The 27,550-nt window shown below is 38.1% G+C and overlaps 1 protein-coding gene across 1 annotated transcript in view; it reads left to right on the top strand.

Annotated features, from left to right (window-relative positions):
* The window catches only part of LOC306991857 (3',5'-cyclic-AMP phosphodiesterase 4D-like), a 278,174-nt gene that overhangs the window by 23,290 nt on the left and 227,334 nt on the right, over nucleotides 1-27,550 (top strand). The gene's annotated exons all lie outside the window — the stretch shown is intronic.

Below are 27,550 nucleotides of genomic sequence, written 5' to 3' on the forward strand. Positions count from 1 at the left end.
CCAACCAGTGGATCTCTGAGTGAGTGAGTGAGTGGAGGCGGGGCTCATTTGCATATTCATAGAACTGCGAATACTAAATGAGGCAAGGGTGTCGAGTTACATTCAAGATATTTTAAAGCATCATGAATTTTTTCGAGGAACATTTTTTCAATATATGATTTTGGTGATCAAAGATGAGTTTTAAGGAATTAAATGATTGACTACAGGGAGATTTTAAAACATAGAAATAAATCCGCCAATGGGGTCAGAAAAATACACTTAATTCAAAAGGAAAGCAAGTTTATTTATCTGACCACCGCAGATATACTTCATCGTTTTCAGCAAAAACCCACTTAATTTTGATACTGTACTCTTAACATCGTAGGGCATTTGCATTTTCTTCTCAAGTAAATGTATCTTGATTTAAGAATGTACAGGAAAAACACTGAGTAGGATATTCAATCATTGCAGTGTTGTCGTGTTAACAAAGTAAACGGGTTGTGAATCCCATTTCAATACGACTTTAAATCCACCAATGCTTTAAATACAGTTGTCAGCTCAAATGGTCCTTGCGCGCCCTTTGCTAAACGTGTGTTCTGGTCAGCCATGTGATCTGTGACGGAAGTGTGTGTCACCATCAGACAGCTTTAATGTGACAGAGAGGTGCAAGATCAACAGACCCGCCACTTTCTCTCTCCCCACGTCACTTTCTGCATCGCCGGGCAGCGTCAACGTCAAGCGTGAGCAGCAGTGCAGCTGCAAATCCTGTCTAATGCCTTTAAATGAGGACACACGGCACCACGAGGAAAGACGAGCGCGTTTACGCCGACCGCCTTTAAGTGCTTTTATAATTACGTGTCCAAATGTCATCTCATGGAGTCGAGGTGGAGGGTGACTTCCGGTACAAATGAAAAATCATTTGTCTCAGTTGTTCCTTCTAGACGGCAATAAGAGACACGTTTTAAGTCTCTTGCTTTTCAGATTTTTCAGAAGAAGTCCTCCAGTAATAATCTCACATGTGAGCTTTAGAAGAGAGCTCAAGCTTATTTTAATTTGATGATCTCAAATATCAACTTGAATATTTCTTATCAAATTCTTCCAAGACCAAATGATCTGATTATTTTTTTTATAGCTCTCTGTACATCAATCACAGCCTCGTTTGTGTATCAGGGTTAGCTTAACGTTAACGTTCATGTAAAAAATACATGAAATAAGATAAACAATAAATGAAATAAAATAAATGTACAAAATCTCATTTTTTTCAGCTGTTTTGCCAAGGCAACATTTCTCATTCAAGTAATGAAATAACTCAACTCAACTACACTTGTTAACATGAACTAAGAATGAACAATTAATCTTAGTTAATGTTAGTTTCAACATTTACTAATACTTTTTAAAAATGAAAATGGTAATTGTTAATGTTAGTTAATGCACTGTGAACTACCACAAACATTTTTAACTAACATTCAAAAAGATAATAAATGTTTTACAAATATATTGCTCATAGTTCATTTAATATATTAACTAATGATAACAAATGTGACCTTTTAGTAAAGTAATACCATAATAACTATGTTGACATGTTAAAAAATTACTTAAAGGAGCATTGTGTAATATTTAGGAGGATCTGTTGACAGAAATGCAATATCATATGCATATTTATGTTGTCAGTGGTGTATAAAGACCTTCCTTAATGAACCGTTATGTTTTTATTAGCTTAGAATGAGCATTTCTCTCTACACACACCGCTTGCATCGACATGTTTCTTCACACACCGCGGGTCTCCTTACACCGACATGTTTCTACGGTGGCCCTGAGCGGGCAAACGCGCTTCGTCACTATGTTGTTCTTCAAAGCTAAAGTCAGCGAATAAAACACTGACACAATGATGAACAAGTAACAATAATATTCGCAATAACATCGTTTTACTGAATAATTAAGTAAACCTAATTTCTTAATGTATCTTTGTAAAGAAACCTCATTGATTAACTGGCTACTTTCTGCTGTCTCAGACGACGACATCACTTCCTGTCGGCCACCGTAACTTCTATTGGTTGCAATTCACACACAATCTGCAAAAATCAGTGCACACTGCACATTTAAAATAAAATGAAAACAGAATAATAAAATAGCAATAGTATAGCAATGATGCTAAAATAAGACTGGTGTGTATTTCTTTTTTTTTTTCTAAAGGGATTTTAGGAGCTAAAGTTGATATTTAAAGGAGGATTCCTCAGCTTTGAAAAAGCAATAAAAGCCTTAATGGGTTTCCGTCTGTTTTTTATTGTTCATTCTGTATCTTTTAATTCCTGGTACATTGAAACACCTAGAGCGCATCAGCAATGAATGCACCATTATTACCACTGTTCCTTAATCAGCTCTCTGGTAGCGCTGTAATCGGCGCGCTGTGATTGGCTGGTTCTTGTAAAGGGCACAACCAGGCAGTGGTTGACAACATGCCCTTTTGACGAAAGCTGGGTTATTCAGAGGTTTATCCGTACACAGGCATGTCATGTAGCATCTGTCTGTCAGATAGACGTCAGCGCCCTTTTATCCACACGCACACATTTTTGTGCTGACCTCAGAGCAGTGTATTAGCCGTGTGAGGAGTCCCACATGTTTGATCGCATCCTGATAGCTCTTGATTCAATCAATCTGATCTGATTAACAGTAATAGAAGAAGATCTTACCAGTAGAGATGTTCAGAGATCAAAAGAAGGAAACACAGCATCTGCTTTTCAAACACACTCATCAGTCCACTTATCAAACTAACGCTCTTCCTGTATCTTTTTAATAGGAAATGATTATGGTGTTCTTTCGCATAAACGTCCGCAAAATGACACTTGCCACGCTCATCTTAGTCGGGTAAATCTCACCGAAACATGTCCAGGTTCACATTTTACCTCAAAGCAAGAATGGGAAATAAAGTGTGTGTGATTTTATATATACACATTATTTTTCATTTTTGCTTTGAGGTAAAATGTGACCTGGACATCAGCACTATATATATATATATATATATATATATATATATATATATATATATATATATATATATATATTATATTATGTAATAGCTTTCATTGCCTCAATTTACTATAATAATAATAATAAAAAACATCACAAGTTAAAGCAGTAAAACCTATGCTATATAAATATATGCTTAAAAAATAGGCAGCATTAATATATATATATATTTTTAATATATATAAAATTATTATGCTGTTCTTTTGCATAAACGACTGCAAAATGACACTTGTGATCATCTTAGTGTGGTAAATCTCATGTCCTCTAAATAAAAAATAAAAAATTTACAAAAAGAAAATGAAACCTACTGTATGTTTAGGAGGACCATGTCGTATTTTTAAATGTAGATTTCTGTCATACTTTTGACTATTTTTTTCTTTAAGCGTATTTAATATTATTTAACATACTCCTGCATCACATTACTGTAATTTCTGGATGAATTTCTTTGGATATTTTAGTGAGTCTCATTACAGCAAAATTGACTATAATACAGCCTAATTTTTTTTAAACATATAATAAATTAAAGCAGTACAACCTATTCTGTTTAAATAATGCTCTTATAAATAGGCAGCAGAGATAATTTTTTACTCATATAGTTTGATTTTTGGTGAAGTAGAGTTTTTGACAGGTTTCGTGAGATTCACCCGGTCACATGACCTCATTTGTCGACCCGTTGTGGTTGAAACTTCGCCAGCTCCTGAGGGCAGCATGAATAACAATGCCAATACTTTCACTGAGTGCTTCTGTGAGATATTGAGAGATCTGTATGCATACCAGGCTGTGTCATTCTTTCTGTGCTGTAGTGTAATGGTGGCAGTGTGGACATGTGTGTACATCGCCTCTGGTGGTGGCAGAGATTGTTTCGCCTCTGTTGCAGTGCATTAGACTCAGACCCTGACGGTTTCTGGTTGACACACTTGGAAAGGCTTCTTGTGTACGAGCTGCAGTAATGGGGATGCTGAAGCCACAGAGTCGAATGGCCTGTCAAGGACAACCCGGCTCGGCATGCTAGATCTGACTGTACCCTTCACCCATCCCTGCCACTTACAATATCAATGAGACTCTCCTACCGCTGACCCATTTTATCAACCTCTAGCACTGTTTTCTTACACACAGTGCTGTCCTGTTATGCCTGGAAAAAACTATATTCTCATTTTAGAGGACACCTAGACTTCTGTGATTTCTGAAGAAAATCTGAGAGATGCTTTTTCCACTGCAAAACTGTTTGCTATGTCGTCCTGGGTGGTTTCTAGGGTGTTCTGAGTAATTGCTAAGCTGTTGCTAGGATGATTTAAGTGGTTGCTAGGTGGTTCATATAGGGTTTAGCAACCAGTTGTAGTTGCTAGAATATTCTGTTGGTTTTTGTGCTATTCTGAGTGGTTGCTAGAATGTTTTGGGTGGTTGCTATGTGGTTACTAGGGTGTCCATGTGGTTGCTAGGTGGGCTGTGCTAGTTTTTTTTTTAGTGGTCGTCCCTGCAAAACTTGCAGCCAGTTGTAGTTTGCAGTTGCAAGAGTGTTCTTTTGTTCCTACGCTATTCTGGTTGCTAGGGTGTTATGGGTGGTTGCTAGGTGGTTACTAGGGTTTTTCATATTAGTCCATTTCAAAGCCTCTCTATATCACTAGAAAAAAATAGGACTTATTTTGGTGAAGGGAAGGGAAAGGAAGGAGGCTTCACAGGAGAGAGACTAGTTGTTTTCCACTGCAAAACATGCAGCCAGTGCTAGTTTTGCATTTGCAAGAGTGTTCTGTTTGTTTCTAGACCATCATGAGTGGTTGCTATGGTGTTTTGGGTGGTCGCTAGATGGTTACTAGGGTTTTCAAGTGGTTGCTAGGGTGTTTTAAGTGGTCGCTCCTGCAAAACTTGCAGCCAGTGCTAGTTTTGCAGTTGCAAGATTGTTCTGTTGGTTTCTAGGCCATTCTAAATGGTTGCTAGGGTGTTTTGGGTGGTCGCCCCTGCAAACCTTGCAGCCAGTGCTAGTTTTGCAGTTGCAAGATTGTTCTGTTGTTTTCTAGGCCATTCTGAGTGGTTGCTAGGTTGTTTTGGGTGGTCGCTAAGTGGTTGCTAGGGTGTTTTAAGTGGTCGCCCCTGCAAAACTTGCAGCCAGTGCTAGTTTTGCAGTTGCAAGATTGTTCTGTTGGTTTCTAGGCCATTCTGAGTGGTTGCTAGGGTGTTTTGGGTGGTTGCTAAGTGGTTGCTAGGGTGTTTTAAGTGGGTGCCCCTGCAAAACTTGCAGCCAGTGCTAGTTTTGCAGTTACAAGATTGTTCTGTTGGTTTCTAGGCCATTCTGAGTGGTTGCTAGGGTGTTCTGGGTGGTTGCTAGGTGGTTACTAGGGTGATCAAGTGGGTGCTAGTTTTTTTTTTGTGTGGTCACCCCTGCAAAACTTGCAGCCAGTGCTAGTTTTGCAGTTACAAGATTGTTCTGTTGGTTTCTATGCCATTCTGAGTGGTTGCTAGGTGGTTGCTAGGGTGTTTTAAGTGGTCGCCCCTGCAAAACTTGCAGCCAGTTTTAGTTTTGCAGTTGCAAGTGTTCTTTTGTTCCTACGCTATTCTGAGTGGTTGCTATAGTGTTATGGGTGGTTGCTAGGTGGTTACTAGGTTTTTTCTTATTAGTCCATTTCAAAGCCTCTCTATATCACTAGCTATGACTGTAAATCTGATTTATTTCCCCCCATCATTTATATTGTCCACCAGGCAAAAATTGTGCTTAGTAAGGCATCAGTGCATCTCTCTCTTTGAAGAAACCCATATATGATCAATAGTAGTAGATGCCTTTCGCAAACACCGCTCATTATTATTATTATTATTATTATTACAAAGACTTCAAGAGACTTTATGAAAACATAGTCTAATTATCCTAGGGGCTTTTTATTTGATTGCACCATGAAATCCAGCCAGCATGCAATCTTTCCCGTTGTTTCTCTGAATAGAGTTGCTTATTACAGGATGACCCAAGTGCCGCAGAGCAGCAGAAAAACAAACAATAAAACGTCCCCAAGGAGAAACTCGTCTCTACACGGACTTTCAAAAGAAGATGAGCTTGACCTACTTAAGAACACATAAATTCAGCTTAGCGAGAATAACCCGGCTCACAGCAACAATAAACACCAGGCGTGCAGCAGGTGCACCAATGCTTTCATTTTGTTTTCTTCAATTATGAAGACCCTACACCTTATTCATACATTTGTACGTGGCTTGCAGTTTTAAGCCAATTATTACACCAATGGTCCAGTGCTGGAGGACAAAGACTATTGAGCCGCGGCCACACATTTAGCACGGATAATCCTTCCCTTCATTGTGTTGTGTTACTAACGAACCCTTGAGAGCCGAGTCTTAATAGGCAGCTAATATCTGTACAACACACACAGCCACGCGCGCTTGTAAACACTGCATGTTTGGGCGGTAAACAATAACCCATTACTGTGTATCTAACAGACGGTGGTTTATTCTTCACCACAGTTGCATCTATAAACAGCAGAGGAGAGGGGCATCTGTATCTATCATCTTTACAGCGTTATCAGATTCACTCGTACAGTATTGTTCAGGCTTGCTTGTTAATTGATTTGTTTATTAGCCATTGCTAATGATGAATTATTGTGTCATGAGAGCATGTAATATGATGTTATCTTACATCCAGCATTGGCAGATGCGTCGCCATGGTTGAAGCACATTGGTTATCAACCAATTATTTTTTTCCAATGTAATGTATTATTCGTAATTTGGTGACTTGTTCATTCTAATTTTCCAAGGTCTTATAAACAAAGGTTTTCCAATGGGATATATATATATATATATATATATATATATATATATATATATATATATATATATATATATATATATATATGTGTTTTTTGGCTGTATAGGATTCCAAAATTGAGCTGTTTCATTCTTTGAAGAAGTTTTGGTTTGTCAAATGTTTTTTTTTGTTGCTAAATTTTAGGTGAAGTCAACAATAATTTTTTTTCTTAATACACTTATCAGTGCACGTTGTTGTGCAAAAAAAAAAAATTCTCTTCATAATCTTTCATTAAAAAAAAATGGGCCCTATTGTAACGGATCCCGAGCGCTGTCGCTATTATACCGGCGGGATAAACGACTCTTGCGCCCGGCGCAAATCTAAAATGTGTTGGTCTGAAGTCGCTTCATTATTCATAGGTGTGGTTTGGGCGTAACGTGAAATAAACCAATCAGAGCGTCCTCTCACATTCCCTTTAAGAGCCGGCGCTTGTTCCACGGCGGATCGCTATTATAACGGCGGGTTTGCCGGCGCACGCCAGGAGCGGTTCACAGCCGAGGAGACCGACGCTCTCGTCAGGGCCGTAAAACAGAGAAGTGACATTGGGGATGATGGGAGAAACACACACAAATTAGCTTCGGTTAAACCGGCGTATAATAATTTGGGTAAATGTGTAATCTAGATTTATGCCTATTTTTTCACATCTTCATGGACACAACAATGATTTACCTCGTGTGCTAATATTTTTCCTTGTAATAATGTATGATTTGCAAAAATGAAAACTGCTGCGTCTGTTTAGATTAGAGAATCAAAGTGTGTGTGTGTTGTTCACACGCTACATTATGGCCAAGCACGCGCCCTTAAAATAGCATATGACCAACGCGCTCCTGGTCAGTGGCGGAATTGTTTTCTGAAACTGCAAAATATCACCAGGGAACGTTTGGGCTGGAACACGCTCCTTTTTTTGCTGAACCGCATAATAAAATCAAATTTCATTCTACCTATCCATACCTACACTCTAAAAAATGCTGGGTTGTTTTAACTCAATTTTGGGTTAAATATGGACAAACCCAAATGTTGGATCAAAAATGCAATTTAAAAATTTAACCCAATGGCTGGGATTGTCCATATTTGACCCAAAATTGGGTTAAAACAACCCAGCATTTTTTAGAGCGTATCATAGGCCCGTTCACACCAAGGACGATAACGATAAAGATATAGAGAAATTACATAGTTGGGATCACTTTCGGAATGATTTTTCATGCGTTCATGTCAATGCAAGGCAAATGGCGCTTATACAGACGTTCTTTTCAGATTTTCTGGTGCTCTAAACGCGTACTTTCCAGGAATTTCTTCAGTATATTGTGGTTGTTGTGGCAGCAACGTTAATTTTTTTTGTTGAATTCAGTCACTCTTTTTACCGCCCTTTTAAACAATGGGTTCCTATGGAGACTGAAACAGGACAGCATAAAAACGAAAGTTACAATCTAATATCCTGTTATTCATAATTTTTTCATGTGTGACCACAAAACCAGTCACATGGGTAAATTGTTATAAAATTGAGATTTACAGCTACATAGTCTGAAAGTTGAATAAATAATCTTTCCATTGATGTGTGGTTTGTTATGATAGGACAATATTTGGTCGAGACAACTATTGAAAATCTGGAATCTGAGGAGCAAAAAAATCTAAACATTGAGAAAATCTCCTTTAAAGTTGTGCATTTATGTTCACGATTGTGCTGCATTCACTCACACAAATACATGTTTTATATATTTACAGTAGGAAATTTACTAAATATCTTCATGGAACATGATCTTAATATCCTCATGATTTTTGGCATAAAAGAAAAATGGATCATTTTGACCCATACAATGTATAGTTGCTATTGCCACAGATATACCCGTGCGGCTCCAGACTGGTTTTATGATCCAGGGTCACATTTTATGATGTTTGAGAATGTCATTTCATGTTGTAAAAAGTGAAGCCATCCTGGGTTTTACAAAGTGCCTGAATGTTTTCTAAACTCACAGACGTTCCTGTTGGAATCAGGGAATAAAGGGCTATAAAACCCTCTTTGGAAAGTAATTGTTTAGATAGAGAGTGACGCACCAAGGCTCTGTCTATTTCAAAGGACTAAAAATGTACTTTTTGGCCATTTTCAGATCCGCGTCTTCATGCTAACACTTGAACATGGTGTATTCAGCAGGCAGAGGTGTCAAAAGTATTCACATTCATTACTCAAGTAGAAGTACAGATACTAGGGTTTAAAATGACTTCTGTAGAAGTTGAAGTATCAACTCAAGCTTTTTACTCAAGTAAAAGTGTAAAAGTACATGGTTTCAAAACTACTTAAAGTATAAAAGTAAAAGTAATGCAAGGCAAAAAATGCCATTAAGGACATAAGCTTAGACCGCGCCAAAGGGGCCTATAGTGCACCCCACCTCCTTAAAAAAAAATAAAAATAAAAATTCTAAGGCCATAATGACTATAATGTTATATATATTAAAATGTAAATGTTGAAAAACTTGTGAGGCACTAGGCTATAGCTGTATAACAGGTATACCTGTTTCAGCCGCATATAAGGATTTCGGATATTGCCATCTTTGTGGGGATATTTTGACACTATAATGGTTTGCCCGCACACACACACTCTCTCTCTCCCACACACACACTCTCTCTCTCCCACACACACACTCTCTCTCTCTCACACACACACATGCACGCACTCTCTCTCTCTCTCACACACACACACTCTCTCTCTCTTCTCTCTCTCCACACTCTCTCTCTTCTCTCTCACACACACTCTCTCTCCTCTCTCTCTCTCACACACACACTCTCTCTCCTCTCTCTCTCTCTCACACACACACACACATGCACGCACTCTCTCTCTCTCTCTCTCACACACACACACACACACACTCTCTCTCTTCTCTCTCACACACACTCTCTCTCTTCTCTCTCTCACACACACACTCTCTCTCCTCTCTCTCTCTCTCACACACACACTCTCTCTCCTCTCTCTCTCTCACACACACACTCTCTCCCCTCTCTCTCTCTCACACACACACACTCTCTCTCTCTTTCTCTCTCTCTCACACACACACACACACACACACACACACTCAGTCTCCCTCTCACACACACTCGCTCTCTCACACACACGCACACACTCTCTCTCACCTCTCTCTCACACACACACGCGCGAACGCACACACACACACACACACACACACACACACACACACACACACACGCACACACACTAATGATTATGTTTGCCACTTATCCCGCGATTGTCATACAGTAGGCAATATTGTAAAAACGGCTGTCCCCAAAGCAATATTTGACGCGATTTGCCCCGTATTCTTGAGCACAAAACTGTTGATTAATTTCTCTCTCGCTTACCGCATCTACAGTAGGTTTCCTTCGGAGGAGTTTTGCCGCTTCGCACAAACCAAATGTAACTACAGCGCGCCGCGCGGACAGCCTCTCACAAGTTAGAAAGAAAACACAAAGCCAATCAGTTTAGCGATGTGTGGTCAGGAGGCGGGACTCAGATCTATTGTAGTATAATTGGCCATTTTTTGAACGACGACAAGCCAGAATGAAAACAAGCGGGAATGAAAACAAGCAGAAATGAAATAGGAGTAACGAGGCTATTTTTAAAATGTAAGGAGTAGAAAGTACAGATAATTGCGTGAAAATGTAAGGAGTAGAAGTAAAAAGTCGGCTGAAAAATAATTACTCAAGTAAAGTATAGATACCCAAAATTTCTACTTAAGTAATGTAACGAAGTATTTGTACTTCGTTACTTGACACCTCTGTCAGCAGGAACATCATAAATAAAGAAATAAACACAACTGCAAGCAAGCAGTTAATCTTCCACTCTTCATGCATCATCAGACTATTTCCAGTCGTTAACATTATTCAAACGATTAACCACCTAATTGAAAATAATAGCCTCTGGCGATGCAGGAACGATCTGCAAGTTTCACACTCAGATCAGACTCACCATTTCAATCTGTAGGGATCATTTACTATTTATTATCCCTCTTCCGATCTCATGAGGATCCAGGTGAGACGGAGACGGCCGTGGAGAGATATTCTCCACACCAGCTGGGAAATACCCTCTGCATTTAATAAAGGGCTCTGCATGTGATAGCGCTACTCATACATGCAGATTATTTTCTCATTTATTTCTATGCTGTTGATTTAATAAACCAGTAAGCCTCCGCTTCACGTTGTGTGTAACAATACCTCATAAACAAGCGTCCTCGAGTGGCTTATTCCTTCAACACTGCAAAAAATTGCAGATTATTTTTTATCTTGTTTTCCAGTACAAATAAACATTCTTCAATCAAGACACATTTACTTAAGAAGCAAACTAACTTAAGATGATAGATCTTGCTTTCTGAAAAATTTGTTAAAAAATAATGTGAGTTTACACTTAAAGTGTGTATGTCAGGTTAAATTTTTAATTTTGATTAACACAAAATAGTGAGGGGAAATACACGTTTGACAAGTTGATGTATTGTTTTGTATGTTTTTCGATTCCTAAAGGCAGAATATAAGATGAAAAAGTTCGTTATTTTCAGTCCTCCCTTAAAATTGCTCCTCATTCCAAACGAATCGTTTGACGTCATAACAGGGAGACGTCTCCCCAGCTCGCTGAGCTGTGTTGATAATTGCACGAGTGATAGAGCGAGAGAATTAGTGATTAGGACATTTATTTAGTTATTTAGTTAGTTATTTAAGTTAGGTCGTTAGTATACGCAGGCGTATTTTCACGATGGTGAATTACTGCGTTTGTGCTGGGTGCAAAAACACCGTTAAAACCGGTCACAGAGTCCACTGTGTTCCGTGCCTGGGTCAACTTTGTTCGGACCAAACGCGCCGACTTCAGTGCTGCTTCGGTATCCAAGACTTCGGTCATTTGCAGCGCCCATTTCACTGAGAAGGACTACGCGGTTGGAGATATCATGAGTTATAAAATGGGATTTAAAACCCGAGTGAGACTGGTAGCTGATGCGGTGCCTACGGTGTATGCTACTGTAGTAGAAGCACGTCGATCGCGCCCCTCTCTCTCCACACACACACACACACACACACACACACACACACACACACACACACACACACACACACCAACCAACCAACATATTCCAGCATTGCAATATTGACATCGATCGCAGCCTGTTCATTATAGCCACGGAGCTTCAGAGCTAAGGCGGAGCTACAGATTAGGTGTCCCTAAATAACCCGCGTATCTAACAGTAGTTCCGCATTAATTAATTTGCACGCGAGTTTAATTTTTTTTTTATATACTGTGTATTCTCCGTGTATATTCATGCACTGAACCGTGACACCCGTACCGTTTCGGTTCAATACGAATACATACCGTTACGCCTATACTTACCAGACACCTGACCAACTATCCACTGGTTCTTCTTCACACCAGATATTTATGTTTCTTCGATATGAATTATTTACATTTCTGTTTGGCTCCTCATCAGTCTCCCGCCTGGGAGGCTCAAAATTGTATGGCTGTGGCCCATCGTTTAGGTTTGAGGGGGATTTTGCATCTCCTCAGACTCAAAACTCTCCATACTTGAATAGAACTTTGTTGGCACATCTCCCTTGTATGACGTCACAGCTCAGCTGCGTTTTAAAAATATGATCTTGACCGAAATGGCTATAAAGCTTAGTGTAGGGCAGTTACAGTAATAATTTTAATGATAATTACATTTTCACTCAGACATCTATACCTTATTTAATATATCTAAAAAAAAAATTTAACCTGACATACACACTTTAAAAGAAGAATTTGCAAATGGGGTCACTTTAGTTAATTATTTAATTATTTATAATAGTTTATTTTTCTGACCACATTAGCAGACTTTTTTCCCCCGCCACCGCCAGCAAAAAACCCACTTAATTTTAAACGTTTGTAAATATAATTGTCATGAATAGATTTCACCGGAGGCAAGATGAAGCGAACCCAAATGCAACTTTAATTATAAAAGTATGTTTAACATAAAACAAAGGCTGGAAACTAGAATAATGAAAGGAAACATTCAATACTAGACAAAGACACAGGGCAACATTAGGGCTAAAATACACAAGACTGACGACAAGACAAGGGACACCTGTGAACAATAATCAGATGATTAACCAATGACAAGACACATGGCAGGATCAGATGACAAACGGAATCACATGACAAGACAATAACCAGGAACAAGAAACAAAACCCAAACCGTGACAATAATATAATATATGTGTGTGTGTGTGTGTGTACGTGTATATATGTATATGTATGTCAAATCGATTAATTGCATCTAACAAAAGTTGTAAATGTATAATGTGTGTGTGTGTGTGTGTGTGTGTGTGTGTATGTGTGTGTGTGTGTGTGTGTGTGTGTGAGTGTATATACATACACACACACACACATTATATATTTACAACTTTTGTTAGATGCAAAATATATATATATATATATATATATATATGTAAGCAAGACTTAACATATTTTCCTCATGAAAATGCATTTTGATTTAAGAATGTTTAGATATTTGTACTGGAAAACAAGACATAAATAGTGATTTGGAAATTAATTTTCTATAGTATGCCTATATTAAATGACGGGTCGGCAACAGCAATACATCAATCAGATAAATCACTGATTTTTTTTTAAATAAAAAGTTAACTATCTTAACTGTAGATTTGTTGACTCATTATTAATATAGAATCACCAGTATATGACTGAGACTATGGCTCATCCATTTTTTTTACTATCATAAATTGAAGCTCTTGTGCAGCTGTGTGACTGACCCGAAGTGACATTTTCATCTTGCAAGTCATTCCTCACCTTCAGTTGTTGCTCTGGGTTTCAAATGAAGCCTTACATCTTTTCTATATCACGTTGAACTGATGGATGCAACATTTCTCCGCTGTACAGCAGCCACAGACCTCATAAAGCCCTCAGCTACACATCTACATCCCCAGCGCTCGCAGCGAGACGCCTGTACATCGCTCTTCCTTCTCTCGTTTGCTCCTTCACTTTATAGAGGCTGTTTGTCTGAACTCTCCTCCTGAAGCACAGCTTGATTATTCACCCTCGTCTGATTGCTGATTCCTTCAGAAAGCATTTTGCTGCTTAGCCTGAGGTGACCCTGAATTATTCCTTTAAGTGAGTTAAAGAGTTTATTGTTACCCGGTTCATCTCATTGCCCTCAATGTTTGGACTGAACATTCATTTTATAGTGCTATAGTCTTACTGTTTGTTAACAGTGGACTTTATTTTTATAACTAGTTTTTTTTATGCACCTTATTTGGCGAACATGTAATAATTTGTTGAAAGATTAGAAATGTTGGCTTGGCAAATAACTAAAATAAAGTTGTTTTTTGTTTTAATTGTTCTAATATTTGACAATAAAAACACTGCTGTTTAGTACAAATGTTGTGGGATAACTTGCACAAATTCAAAGTTAGCATGAAACAGAACTTGCGATCGTCTTTTCTTCGCTATTGTGACGTATAGTGAAACGGCTTCTGGAAAAATAATATATAGTCCAGTCATTTTAAGCCACAATTGGGGGTCAACCTGGGACAAATTGCAACAGAAGCAAACTCAACTGATTTTGTATCCTCCAATATGTCCTGAGTAAGAAAAAAAAAGCCCAGAAGAAGAATCCCATTAGGGAAAAGTTTTGAAAAAGACCCAAATATAGCCTATTCAATTCATACGCCTATTCATTCTTTTCCTCACGTGAATAGGGTAACAATAGTAACCTTTAGATATCACCATGAAAATTACTGAGTTGATTACTTGCATCAAGACCAACAAAAAATGTATTACAAGTTTTTTTTAAATTGTTGGTTAACATTGCATAATCTATTTACGTATGTGCTAATTTGCATAAATAACACAATATATCTAAATATTGGGTATAGCCAGGTGAAAATGTCTCGTTGAATCTTGACTGGACTAATAGGGCGGGATTTTAATTTCATCCTTGGAAATAGATTGTATCTAAACTATAGAATTAATTCTTGATGCGCACGTGAGCGCCATCAGCGTTTCTCACATGTTCGCGTTTAAAGTCTGTGTAGAGAGAACGGTGTCGTCTTAGCGGCCCCTAATTTAATGATCGTTGCGACGGAAGTGGATCAATCAAAACTAACTTTAGCTGGAAAATATCTTCATTCAAGAACCGCTATAAAGCCTAAACAATCTCTGTTACCTTAAATTATACATTTATCACTGTAAAGCCGCATTGAAACAGTCTACATTGTTAAAAGCGCTATATAAATGAAGATGACTATCGTCGTTGGGCGTTGCTAACTACGCTTGTTTACTCCTGGTGTTAAAGGGATAGTTCGGGCAAAAATGATATTAAACCCATGGTTTGCTCACCCTGAATGGACCAGAATGGACTAAGCGAGTAGTCGTGCAAAGGAATGCGGGTACTCGCCCCAAGACCAAATAATCCCAATCTTATCTGCTTTCGGCCCTCCTCAACCAGCACTGGCCGAGCACTGCAGTGAGCCGCTCTTGCGTTCCTTCCCCCATTTCTCATGTGCTAATGTTGCTGAGGTGTTTTTTTCCTGTTCCCAGACTGTACTCCTCACAGGAGCATAGTCTGGGAGTTGCTTTTTCCCCCTCACCTATCCTCATGTCATGCTGTATTATTTTCCTCAATCCTCTGTCTTCCTGTCTTGTCTACCCCATTGTCATATTGTATGTTTGTGCATGGACAGGTTGATGGCTAATTTCACTGGTACTTGTGACTAAGTGACAATAAAGGCTACTACTACTATATCCTCAAGCCGTTCGAGATGCATATGTCAATCATTTTTCAGACGAACACATTTTCAGTTATTTTAGAAAATGTCTTAGATCTTTCAGTGGTTATAATGTCAAGTTATGGGGTCCACCTCCTTCAAGTCCAAAAAATGTGCATGCATCCTTCACAAAAGTAATCCATCCGGCTCCAGGGGGATAAACGAAGGCCTTCTGAGGGTAATCCGTGCGGTTTTGTCGTAAAAATATACTTTATAAATGAGAATAACTGGCTTCCCGCAACGGTCAACGCGCGTTCACGGGAGATGGTTGCCGGCGTATGACGTAGAGTAGGAAGCGTCGTGACGTAGAACGTAAAACTCAATAGCGATGTTCGCCGGAGTCAAATGTGACGTCACGATATGGGCGTGGGCGCGAACTGGTTGGCAGAAAGAACCAAAACATGTCGTAGACTCGCAGCAGTCTATCTGTGTTTTGTCAGCATATGCTAATTATTTGTCCAAAGAAGCTAAAAGGAGATATAAGGTTAAGCCTTTATATAAACAGCTCTGTTCATGTTATCTGCCTGATCCATATCACCTGAGTGAGAATTGGAGCAAAAGCCCAGACACATGGCCAGATTTGACATTCGGCGACATCTAACGTTACCTGTATCTCATCGACACGCCATCTATGTTTACCAGAGAGTCGATGAAGGCGTACAAATCTTTATATGCCTGTAAGTAAGTCATAATTACGAATATTACTTGTTTTAACCAAGGATAACTGGTAAATGTGTTACAACTAGAGTAAAATACAGGTGTAATTTATCCATGGGCTATATTTTGAATCAAAATTATCTTACCTCTGATATATAACATTGGTCAGCATATACGTAAAAATGTATGAAGGAAAATACAATAATTTGCCCTTAATTTATAAGGGTATGTCAGTGTTATTATACTTCCATTGCTCAGTCACAGCATGCACACAAAAAGTTATGTAAACAAACACTTTGACACGTCTTCCGCAGTATTTTGTACAGTTATTCATTCATTAATTAACCCATCAATGCGATAGAACCTAGTAACATTTAGTTACAAAATTAGTTTTAATTTTTAACGCAAAATGTAGGTAGCAGACGCGATCGTGGTCCGCTGGCTCCCATTGTTTTCCGCTGGGTATAACGTTAGACGCCTAATTGCAGAAATTCAAAGCTTTCTTTCTTGATTCAGGCTGTTTAGGTACGCGGTAGAAGCTCTTGGGGGGTTACTCTTAGCGAACCTGTTAACACAGCCGATCACACAGCACGATACAACCATTTTTGTTCTGTGTTTGCGCTGCGCTGCAAGCTATGGCTGCAAGCGGTCATTACTTTTCTTCTGCCAACCAGAGCGCACGTAACCGCGTCGTGACGTCACAGGCGAAGATCGCTATATCCTCTTCTCTAATATCAAAATCCTCCGACATTTTCTTTTAAATACACGTTTTTTAAATCGCGGAAATCCTGAGTGGAGTTTTGTTTTGTTCTGCTCTCTGGCTGCGCTGTCGCGTTCGTTCTCTGTCGCGTCGCGTTCGTTCTCTGTCGCGTCGCGATAGTCTAGTTTTTTTCATTAGAAATGTACTCGAGTTAAAGTAAAAGTACCCACATTTCAATCTACTCTTAAAAGTAAACATTTTCCAAAAAAATACTCAAGTAAATGTAACGAAGTAAATTAAGTAAATGTACTTCGTTACTACCCACCTCTGCTCTGGAAGTGGTGGAAAGTGGACAAGCTCAAAGCGTTTTACTCCTGTATTTGAAGAGTTTGGTTGATAAACGCCAAACACCATGATAATTTTTTTTTTTTAATGGAGTAAACGCAAAAATCAGTATTGTATCTGGTCGATATTGAAAAGTCAATATTTAATTTTACGTAAAATGCGATATCCGCCGTGTTATTCTGGCATGTTTACTCCCTTTCTTTCCAAACCGCGACAAACGCCAGTCTCCTTTCTCTGCAGAATGCGATATATCCGCTCAACCAATCACAGCGCACCATTCCACGCACTGTAAACAGTAACGGCGGCGCTTTGAATACTCCCGGCATTCTAGTTTTCCTTATATTTAAGTACTTTGTGATAAAAAAAAAAAAAAAAAGAATAATTTTGACGGCATTGATGAACCTGTGGTGGTTTCTGGAGAAACGTAAGCCATCGAAATCTAAACATTTACGTGAGGAGATTAAGAAGATGAGGCATTAATGTTTTTGTTAATACAGCGTATAGCACTAGTCAACTAAATGAATGTAACGGCGAAGATGAATGCACTTTTCGGAGTTGAATGCATGTAAGGGAAATGCCATTTTGGAATTTGTGTGGTCTAATGTGATGTTGTTCATGATGAAATTTTTGTTTATTGTTGTAATTAATTTATAGCATTAACAAGATGACCCATACCCAAATTAATTTTCAAGTTCAGAGGCTGTCATATGTAGATCAACTTACTTTGTTGTGTATTTTCAACCGTTTCAATATTAAAAATAACTTTTTTTCAATGATTCAATGAATTAATTGCATTAAAAAAAAAAAAGTTTAATGGATTTATTGATTTTGGGGAAAAAAATATCCGTTTTTATAATAAATCTTTGAAAATTTAAATCTGGATTTAAATTTTTTATGTTATTATAACCTAAAGATGCTATGTGAAAGTTTGAAACAGAAAATAGTGGTTTTCATCTTGCCATTTTCTTGGTAAAGGAAACAAAGTTTTATTCAAATTAATCAAAATTGATTTATTGCGTTTTGGAACCAAACTCTTCATTTAGCGCCGTCCACTTGTGATCCGGTTCGATCAAAACATCTTAATACCAGGTGTAAACCGGGCCTAAATGGAGAATGTCAGTTTGCAGTCATTTGTGGAGTATATTTAGTCTCAGCATCCGCCGAGACGCACGTCATGAAAAGAACAGATGGCTTTTTGAGGGGGAGGGAAGGTTAAAGTTTTGCACATGAATTAAAAATAATGATGTGCACGGATAAATCATTTATAAGAAACACCGTTATATTCTGTAATGGTCAATTTGTATGTGATGGTGACTTGTTCAAATCATGAACTGTAGGTATGAGCAATAGTAGTGATACTTGCACTAGCAAAGTCCACTAATGAATCCGTGAGAACAGAGAAATCCCCTGAGCTATGAAAGAGCGACCTTTGAGCAATAGACTTTATGAATCACGAGTTACGACCTTGGATGGGTGGCAGGGGTGAACATGCGTTCTGCTGTTGTGGATTCACAGCGTCATGCTCTACTGAGATGTGTAAAAGATTCGAGCTTCAGCAAATCTTTCTCTTTGTACACACACACAGGTTCCACTGACCATTACGACTCTATTAATTGAATGCTTTACAGGAGCCATATTTCACACTTTTGTAGTATTTTCCTTTTCCATTACACGCTTCGAATTAAAGGGGTCATGAACTGGCTTTTTAAATTTTTTTTATAGTTCAACTTATGACGTTCGCTTTGGTTTTTACATCCAAAAACATCAAAATGAATAAGTAATCGGCTATTTTCTATCCTGGTTTTGAGCCTAGCTCGTTTTTATGGGCGTGCCGCATTGAAGAGTTGGAAGTAATCGCCCACTGCTATGATTGGATAACATTTTTGCATATTATGAGTTTCATGTAATGCGGGCATCGGTGGGCGGGGCTAAACAGGCGGTGTTGAAGTAGGCGTCGATCTTCTTCTGCGGAGGCGGGGTTTGATACCCTGTGACGTCATAGATCAACACTTTTTTGTCGTTCGCTGAGCCTGCTGTCAATAAAAGCTTTTATTGGACTAACAAGGAAGTTTTCAGTTCTGAAACTTACAGGATATTCTTATAGTATGATGACCTCTTATATGTCAAAAGCTCAAGGAAAATTTTCTCAGTTCATCACCCTTGTCTTGTTATCTTATCTCTGTATACATAGTTCCTACATGACGTCACAACATACGGGCATTTGCTGACCCGGCGCCATTTCTATGGGCAAAACATTAGAAGGAGAAGCTGAAATGAGTTAATTTCGTGATAAAAAGTGAAAATGGTCATCTCCTGCCGGGTCAACGGATGTTCAAATCGTGCCGGAGGTTCAGTTAAATTTGTATTTTACAATATACCGATGCAATTTGCAGTTTGAATGATGTCCTGTATGAACAAAATGACAAGGTATTAAAAACATACAAAAACAACATTGTTTCCACTGTTCGATCGCGCCCGCGCCTCTCTCTCTCTCTCACACACGCATTCCAGCATTGCAATCTCAGATTATGTCCCTAAAGAACCCGCATATAAAGTAGTTCCGCATTATATTAATTAATTTGCACGCGAGTTTTATTTATTTTTATACAGTGACGTCCGTACCGTTTCGGTTCAATACGAATACATGTACCGTTCCACCCCTATTCTTCAGTGTACAAATAAGTACATGCAAGTTACATAAAGCACCGATGACTGTTTTAAGGGGAACATAGGAATTAAGTTGTGCAGGCTATGGCTTTTTAATAGACAGATAGTCTAGCATCATGCTTCATATCTTCGCTATGATGACTACTTTTCCATTGATTGCACTTGAGCAAACGTCCCCAATCCAACCCTCGGCAAACTGATTGTACGCCTTCAGTGATTTCCAGGCTCGGAATTACTCACATGTGTAAAAACCCCTGGCCAATACCAGATAATGGTACACATGATAATACTGTAACGTTATCTGCGGCAAAGCTGCATAATCAGTGCTCAGTGCTTCCTTCGTTAGCACATACAGATCCACACCATTTATGACTGACATTTTCGCATTGTACCTCTCTCTGTCTTGTGTTAATAGAGTCTCTTTATAATCTGTGTCACTTCATGATTTTCGTAACATTATAAACAGAAAGAAATATTCGAAATTTGCTTGTAAAACTTTGTAAACACAGCAGCTTATCATAGACAGTATGCAGCTTATGCCATCAAAGATGGCGTCTCCGGGGAGGTCATGTGACATTAATTGGCCTGTGGGAACTATGTATTGATTGGTTACCATCTGTTTACTGTTCTGTTATTTGCTGCTAAATAATGCATAGCTGATGTGTAAATGTTAGTTGTTGTCTATAAACTTTTCCCCCGCCACTTTTATGCCCCCTAGAATATTTTGTTGTATGAATATCTGAACATGCAATATATCAAAAGAAAGAACAAACCCTCTGCTTTTAAACAAACAAGCATAAAATAATAACATTTAATTCTAGTATCATGCATTTTTTATCAACACTTGAATGTAAGTTTAATAAAAAAAAGCAACATTTTAAAGAAAAAGCTGAGAAATGTAACTCGACACCCTTGTCTCATTTAGTATGCGGTTCTATGAATATGCAAATGAGCCCCGCCTCCACTCACTCACTCAGCTCAGAGATCACACGTTGATCTGATTGGTTACTTGTCTTAAAGCATATTAAAAACACCACATAGACACATAAACAACATTAAAAGCTGGATTTTCACCACAGCGGGACTTTAATAGCAGGAATTTAAATAACGTAGTTATGGTTGCAACATCAATTAATGACCCATTTATTGCTTGCTTTTTTCGTAAACAGTCTGGATGGACTGAGAAAGTAGCATTGCATTATAAATATTAATGTGTCTACTACATAGCAAGAGTGAATCATGTTTACCATGCTATCCCCCCTTTAAAACACTGAAACTCTCAAGGGTTATAATATATGCTGAGGTTTCGAAATAAATCATGAATTTCACATTAATATGGCGCTTTATTCATGCCACTAATCCATCAGGCCCCCAAGAAAACTTATTACAGTATGTAGTTCATATTTAAATGGTTGGTGATTGTTTAAGCTATCATTACAAGCACAGCAATTACAGTTGTACAGTGATATTGACATGAGAAATGTTTGTTGTGAAGCTTCATCAGAATAGCCCGAGATCACTCAGCTCTGTTACACTGGCTTATTTTATGCTATTAACATGTTAATGAGAGTTTGCAGGATCGCTGTAGGGTTGTACGGTATCTCTTATTCCAGCTGACAGTCAAGCTTCTCTAGTTTTATGTCGCCTGACTTGCCTCACATGTCTAAAAATATAACCCGACTGTGAAGGCTTAGACGAAGATATTGCTTCAAACACAGAACCAACAACCTGCCGACGGCACTTGTTGTTGTCATCTCTCCGAAGGTTTGACTGGGATTACAGTTGTGCTTTCTGGGATTTATGAAGACCTCTGATGCAAAAGCCTCTAAAAGCCATCTCTGTCAAAAATTAGATAGTAATATTATTGAGTGAATGCTCTCCGCACATAGTTTACGTTCATCAAATACTTTAACTTCAAACTCACTAAATCCAAGCCTCAGCCCGTTCAGAAATGCCGGTACTTGGGTAGAAACCTATACACGAGAGCCTGATAAAAATTTTAATATTAAACAAAAACTTTAGACGGACTTAGAGGCTTTGGCATCTGAAGTCTTCATATGGTGTTCAGTATCGAGAGCGACGCTGAGTTTCAGAGCCAATCCCGAGCTAATGGAAAAAGACTCAAGTGTGCTTTCAGTCTGAAATGGAGGTCTTCAGGTTGATCGTTTTGAAGTAAAATCATTGCATTCTCGTTTGGCAGAAACAATTATACTCCTTTAGAAATGATTGCTACATATTTAATGGGTCTTAAATGGACCGAAAGAGCCATTAGACGATGTTTCTAGAGAATGATGGTGGAAATGGATGCAGAACAAACCCCTAGTGTAAGAATTTAACTACTAAATCAAGCGTTTGTGACATGAATGAATCCTCGGATCATGAGTTTGATGTTTCTGACATTTATTCTCTTATAATATTTGCTGATACCTCAAAACATGCTGCGATACGGTTTGATTAAATTCAGGGGCCTGTGATGGATATGTGACACTGGACCACAAAACCAGTCACATGGGTCAATTTTGTGAATTTGAGATTTATACATCATATGAAAGCTGAATAAATTAGCTTCCAATTGATGTATGGTTTGTTTGGATAGGATGATATTTGGCCGAGATACAACTATTGAAAATCTGGAATCTGAGGATGCAAAAAAATCGAAATATTGAGAAAATCTCCTTTAAAGTTGTGCATTTATGTTCACGATTGTGCTGCATTCACTCACAAAAATACATGTTTTATATATTTACAGTAGGAAATTTACAAAATATCTTAATGGAACATGATCTTTACTTAATATATGATTTTTGGCATAAAAGAAAAATGGATAATTTTGACCCACACATGTATTGTTGGCTATTGCCACAAATATACCCGTGCGGCTCCAGACTGGTAAAAAAAATTGTGACCTTTCAAATTTTTGTTGAGTTAAAATTTTTCAACTAATATTTATATTTGACCTTAATTTCAATTAACCGTAATGTTTTTAATAGTTTTAGTTAATGATATTAACCCTGGTACGAAACCGTTTTTTAAAATAATTTTTCCCAGCTTGGAGATAAAAATGTTTTTAGGGCAAAACATTTTGGTTTCTGTCAAGCATGAGCTCTGAATGATAAAACGTAATGGTCACACATGGGCGGCAAAGCAACACATTTGCATAATTGGATTCCACTTTAACATCATAATATGCTCATTTTGAAGCGTGAGTAATCAACGTCAGACACGATTCTCAAGCTTATCGTGACGCACCGATTAGCATTCTTCATTTGTGGGGAAGTTCATCCAGCCTGTGATTCTGATTGATTTATAAAGTCAACATGAAATCAAAATTGACCCTATTTACAGTACTTTGTTAGCGCATATTACTAGTCTTATGGTGAACAATTAATCAGTGCAAGTCAATACACCGAAAAAAATTGTTTGCCGTGGTAAAGCCGAGATGCAGAGGAGGAGCGCTGAAGTAAAACCCTCTGTTTAATTCGCCTTATTCACCTCGAACGTTCCACCAAGCCTGAACGTATAACACACACACACACATGCACACACTACTCCGGGAGTAAAGATATTTACACAACCATCAAACACACTTTATACAGTTTGATTAAGCTACAAGCTCATTTCTGTATTGATTTCATCGATCACAGCGATACTTGCGCGTCTTTTCTAGCGTCTTCCTACTGAAATAAACATGTAGGGGGGATGGGGCGAGCCCTTGTCCTTTGATAAAACAAAATGCATTTGATTATAATTTACATGACAATGTGTACAAAACTAAAGTAGCCTAAATTAACGTTTATTTTTACGTTTTTATCAGTCTGAGGTGTCGTTGCCATAACGCGTTGCTATGGGTTGCGTCACTTGGAGTCACACGTCGGAGTCAAACTTCCGGGTTTGTGTACCCCTCAACGGCGTTCGAGTTTTCAAAATGGCCGCCAGGTGAATAAGGCGAATATTCCCTTTCACTGGGAAATACGTTACAACACTGGAGAAAAGTCGTTTGCAACTTCCGGTTCACGCAGACTTTAAAGGTAAAGTACACATAAGCATCAGAAAATATTATGGGGCTCTTAAAATGACCCTTCGCAGGGAGTTTGATTGACATGTGATCTGACCAATCATAATCTGCCATTCACAGAATCCGCCATTTTTGTCGGACAAAGCAGTCAGGAGAGTTAGTAGATTAACACTGGAGGATTTGAACTTGAGAAGCGGAGTGTACTGACGCCTTTCCGCGGTTAAAACAACATTCCTTCTGATGTTCATTCATGTTTATTTGATGCTATAAATGAACTAGAAGGAAGAGATGATCGGTTCACAAGCGGCTTTAACTGAGGCGACACGGTGATCTGTCACACACATTAAAGAGCCACAAAACGCTATTTATTGTTAAAATTTCTTTAAAAAATGACCACATATGAAAGTTGAGACTTTGTTTCATATTAAAAGTAAGTTGGTCTGTCCTGTCTGTCAGTGTCCTCTCTGCTCCGTGGTGTGTTTGTCACTGTGTGAGAACATGTGGCGTGAGAGAGACGTGGCTTGTCGGACATAGCGACAGTAACTAAAGGGGGCGGGTCTTTGCGAACGGTCAATTGCAATTCAAGTGGGAATCAATAAGTCAGTGATCAACTGCAGAGAGAGAGAGAACTGGAGGTTATCCCCATCCCCCCCCCATCCTCCCCCCCATCCCCCCCCGGTTATTAACGTCTACATCATGGATGTGTTTCAATAAGTCAGTGATCAACTGCAGAGAGAGAGAGAACTGGAGGTTATTAGTGTTTTGTCAGACGATGTCTCCGGCTCAGCCTGTGATCTAGATATCGAACCGAGTCAAGTGTGTGTGGGTTCAAGTAGTTTTCCTCTACAGATGAGGACCCTTCTACCCCCCCCCCCCCCCCCCATCCCCTCTTCCCCTCGGTTATTAACGTCTACATCATGGATGTGTTTCCGAGAATGCGATTCCCAAGGGAAAATACAGACTAGAATCGATGACCCTTGAATAACACGGACGAGCATCAGTCATCACACCCAAACACACACGATCTGTTATTAATGGTGCTCATGTCCGACAGATGCTGACATTGTTAATCTTCCGTGAGTAACATCTGTATTATCTGGTAAAGCAATTAAAGTCAACATGAAAGATTTTTTCTATACACGTTCCTGGGTTTATTGTGCAGGATTTATTGGTTATTCCAAAGCAAAATAAATTTTAATCTTATTAAATAAATCTTTGTTAACTTTGAATTCTTTGATGTTACCAATCTCTCTTTTTTTCTGTTTATCCAATCGCTGCTTACATAGAGACACTTTTCATCTCCTCAGTTCAATTCCTAATGGATAAAATCATGCAAAAGTAAAAGAGTTGCATGCATTGGTATCACTTTATTTCGATTAGACATTCTACTAGAGCATTCTACCTAGCGGCACTTTTCAGCTGCTAAAAACGCTTTGGTGGACACACAGCTTAAGTAACTATAAGTATATGTCAACTTATTCTACTAACCATAACCCTAACCTGAGGGTTAGTGGACATGGATGCACAGTTACTTATAGTTAGTAGAATGTCTAAAGTTTAACATCGAAATAATAACCACATGTTATCTTTGAAAGTAATGAAAGTGCATCCTTCAAGAAAATTAACGAATGCGTCTCTACAGAGCCAGTCAAGGCGTCTAGGAGAAGGTTAAGACTTAGCAAAAGCCAAAAGATAACTCATGCCGTCTGATCTACGAGATTAATCTTGTAAATGGCTTCTCGGTTATAAACAGGAACAGTCTTTGAGCGGTGAACAACAGCCCTGCGCTGATCCGATCTCTCCTGTAACACCCGGGATTCCTCGACTGACAGATGAGTGATGAAACTGCTGATTTATTGCCTGAACCCTGTAATACTTCACACACTGGATGGATGTTTTTTCACTTTCTGAAACATTGACATCCAGTAAGAGATAAATAGCAGTCAGGGATAGTGTCTTCTCTGTGAAGGACGGCCGGGATAATGGCGTAAATTGTGTATATATACACACTAAATTAGATCAATATTTGTACAAAACGTTTGAAATGAAGAAAACTGTCTCTTTGAGTGACTTGACTACTGGCTCTTTTAATATACAGTCGATGAGTGTAAAGGAAAGTAGCTGATGAATATTTTAGCTCATCCTCCAGTGACGGAGGGACCGTGTTTCTACACCCCAATGCTGGAGCTTTAACATGTGCAGAGAGCAACGGCACACCTATGATTAATTTACCATCTGGGCCGCTGATTCATGGCATTTAATGCAAGAAAAAGCATTTTGCATCACGCTGGGCAACTTAACATTGCAAAAAACATAAACATTTTTTTTTGAATGGTAGTGTATACATATTTAAAACACATTTTGTACTAAAAATCAATTTTGCATGAGCTAATATTTAGAACAAGAATCTAAATATTAGCTCATATAAACGTAATTTGTAGTACAGAATGTGTTATAAAGCCAAAACAATCTGTTACCTTAAATTATACGTTTATCTCTGTTAAAGGATTAGTTCACTTTTAAAATGAAAATTCTGTCATCATATACTCGCCCTTAAGTTGTTTCAAAGCTGTATGAATTTCTTTCCTCTGCTGAACACAAAGGAAGATATTTAGAAGAATGTCAGTAACCAAACAGTTTCTGGTTCCCATTGACTTCCATAGTAGGACATAAATTAATTTACTATGGTTAATATAGTCTGGTTACTGACATTCTTCTAAATATATTCCTTTGTGTTCAGCAGAGGAAAGAAATTCATACAGGTTTAAAACAACTTAAGGGTGAGTAATATATGATGACATAATTTTCATTTTAAAAGTGAAGTAATCCTTTAAGCAGCTTTGAAACAATCTACATTGTTAAAAGCGCTATATAAATGAAGATGACTTGACTTGACTTGACCATGCAAAAGTTTTTTTAAATGGTTTTTTAAAGAAGTCTCTTCTGCTCACCAAGGCTGCATTTATTTGATTAAAAAATACAATACAAATTGTGAAATATTATTCCAATGTAAATGAGCTGTTTTCTATGTGAATATATGTTAATTCCTGTGATCAAAGTTGAATTTTCAGCATCATTACTCCAGTCTTCAGTGTCACATGATCCTTCAGAAATCAGTATAATATGATGATCTGATGCTCAAGAAACATTTATGATTATTATCACTCAGTATTGAAAACAGTGCTGCTTCATATTTCAGTGGAAACCGTGATGCATTTCATGATTCCTTGATGACCAGAAAGTAATTTTTAACTTAAAATTGAAATTATTTATGCCTTTACTGACACGTTTGATCAAATTAATGCATCCTTGCTGAATAATAATAATACAATTTTTTTTTATTTTTTATTGGCCCCCAACTTTTGAACAGTAGGCTAGTGTATATGTACAGGAGTATATAAACCCACGGATTACATTTTAAATCAGTCATAAGATTTGATAAGCCTCTCATGGCTTATTGCTTTGAGCATGATGGCTAGCTAATCTTTGATAATCAAATTTATTAATTATAATAAAAATGATAATTTTTAATATTATTCCAGCAAGTAAAATAGTTCAATGGCTTATATTGCAT

The sequence above is a fragment of the Phoxinus phoxinus genome (genome assembly GCF_949152265.1).
Source record: "Phoxinus phoxinus genome assembly, chromosome: 23".
NCBI classification, from domain to species: domain Eukaryota; kingdom Metazoa; phylum Chordata; class Actinopteri; order Cypriniformes; family Leuciscidae; genus Phoxinus; species Phoxinus phoxinus.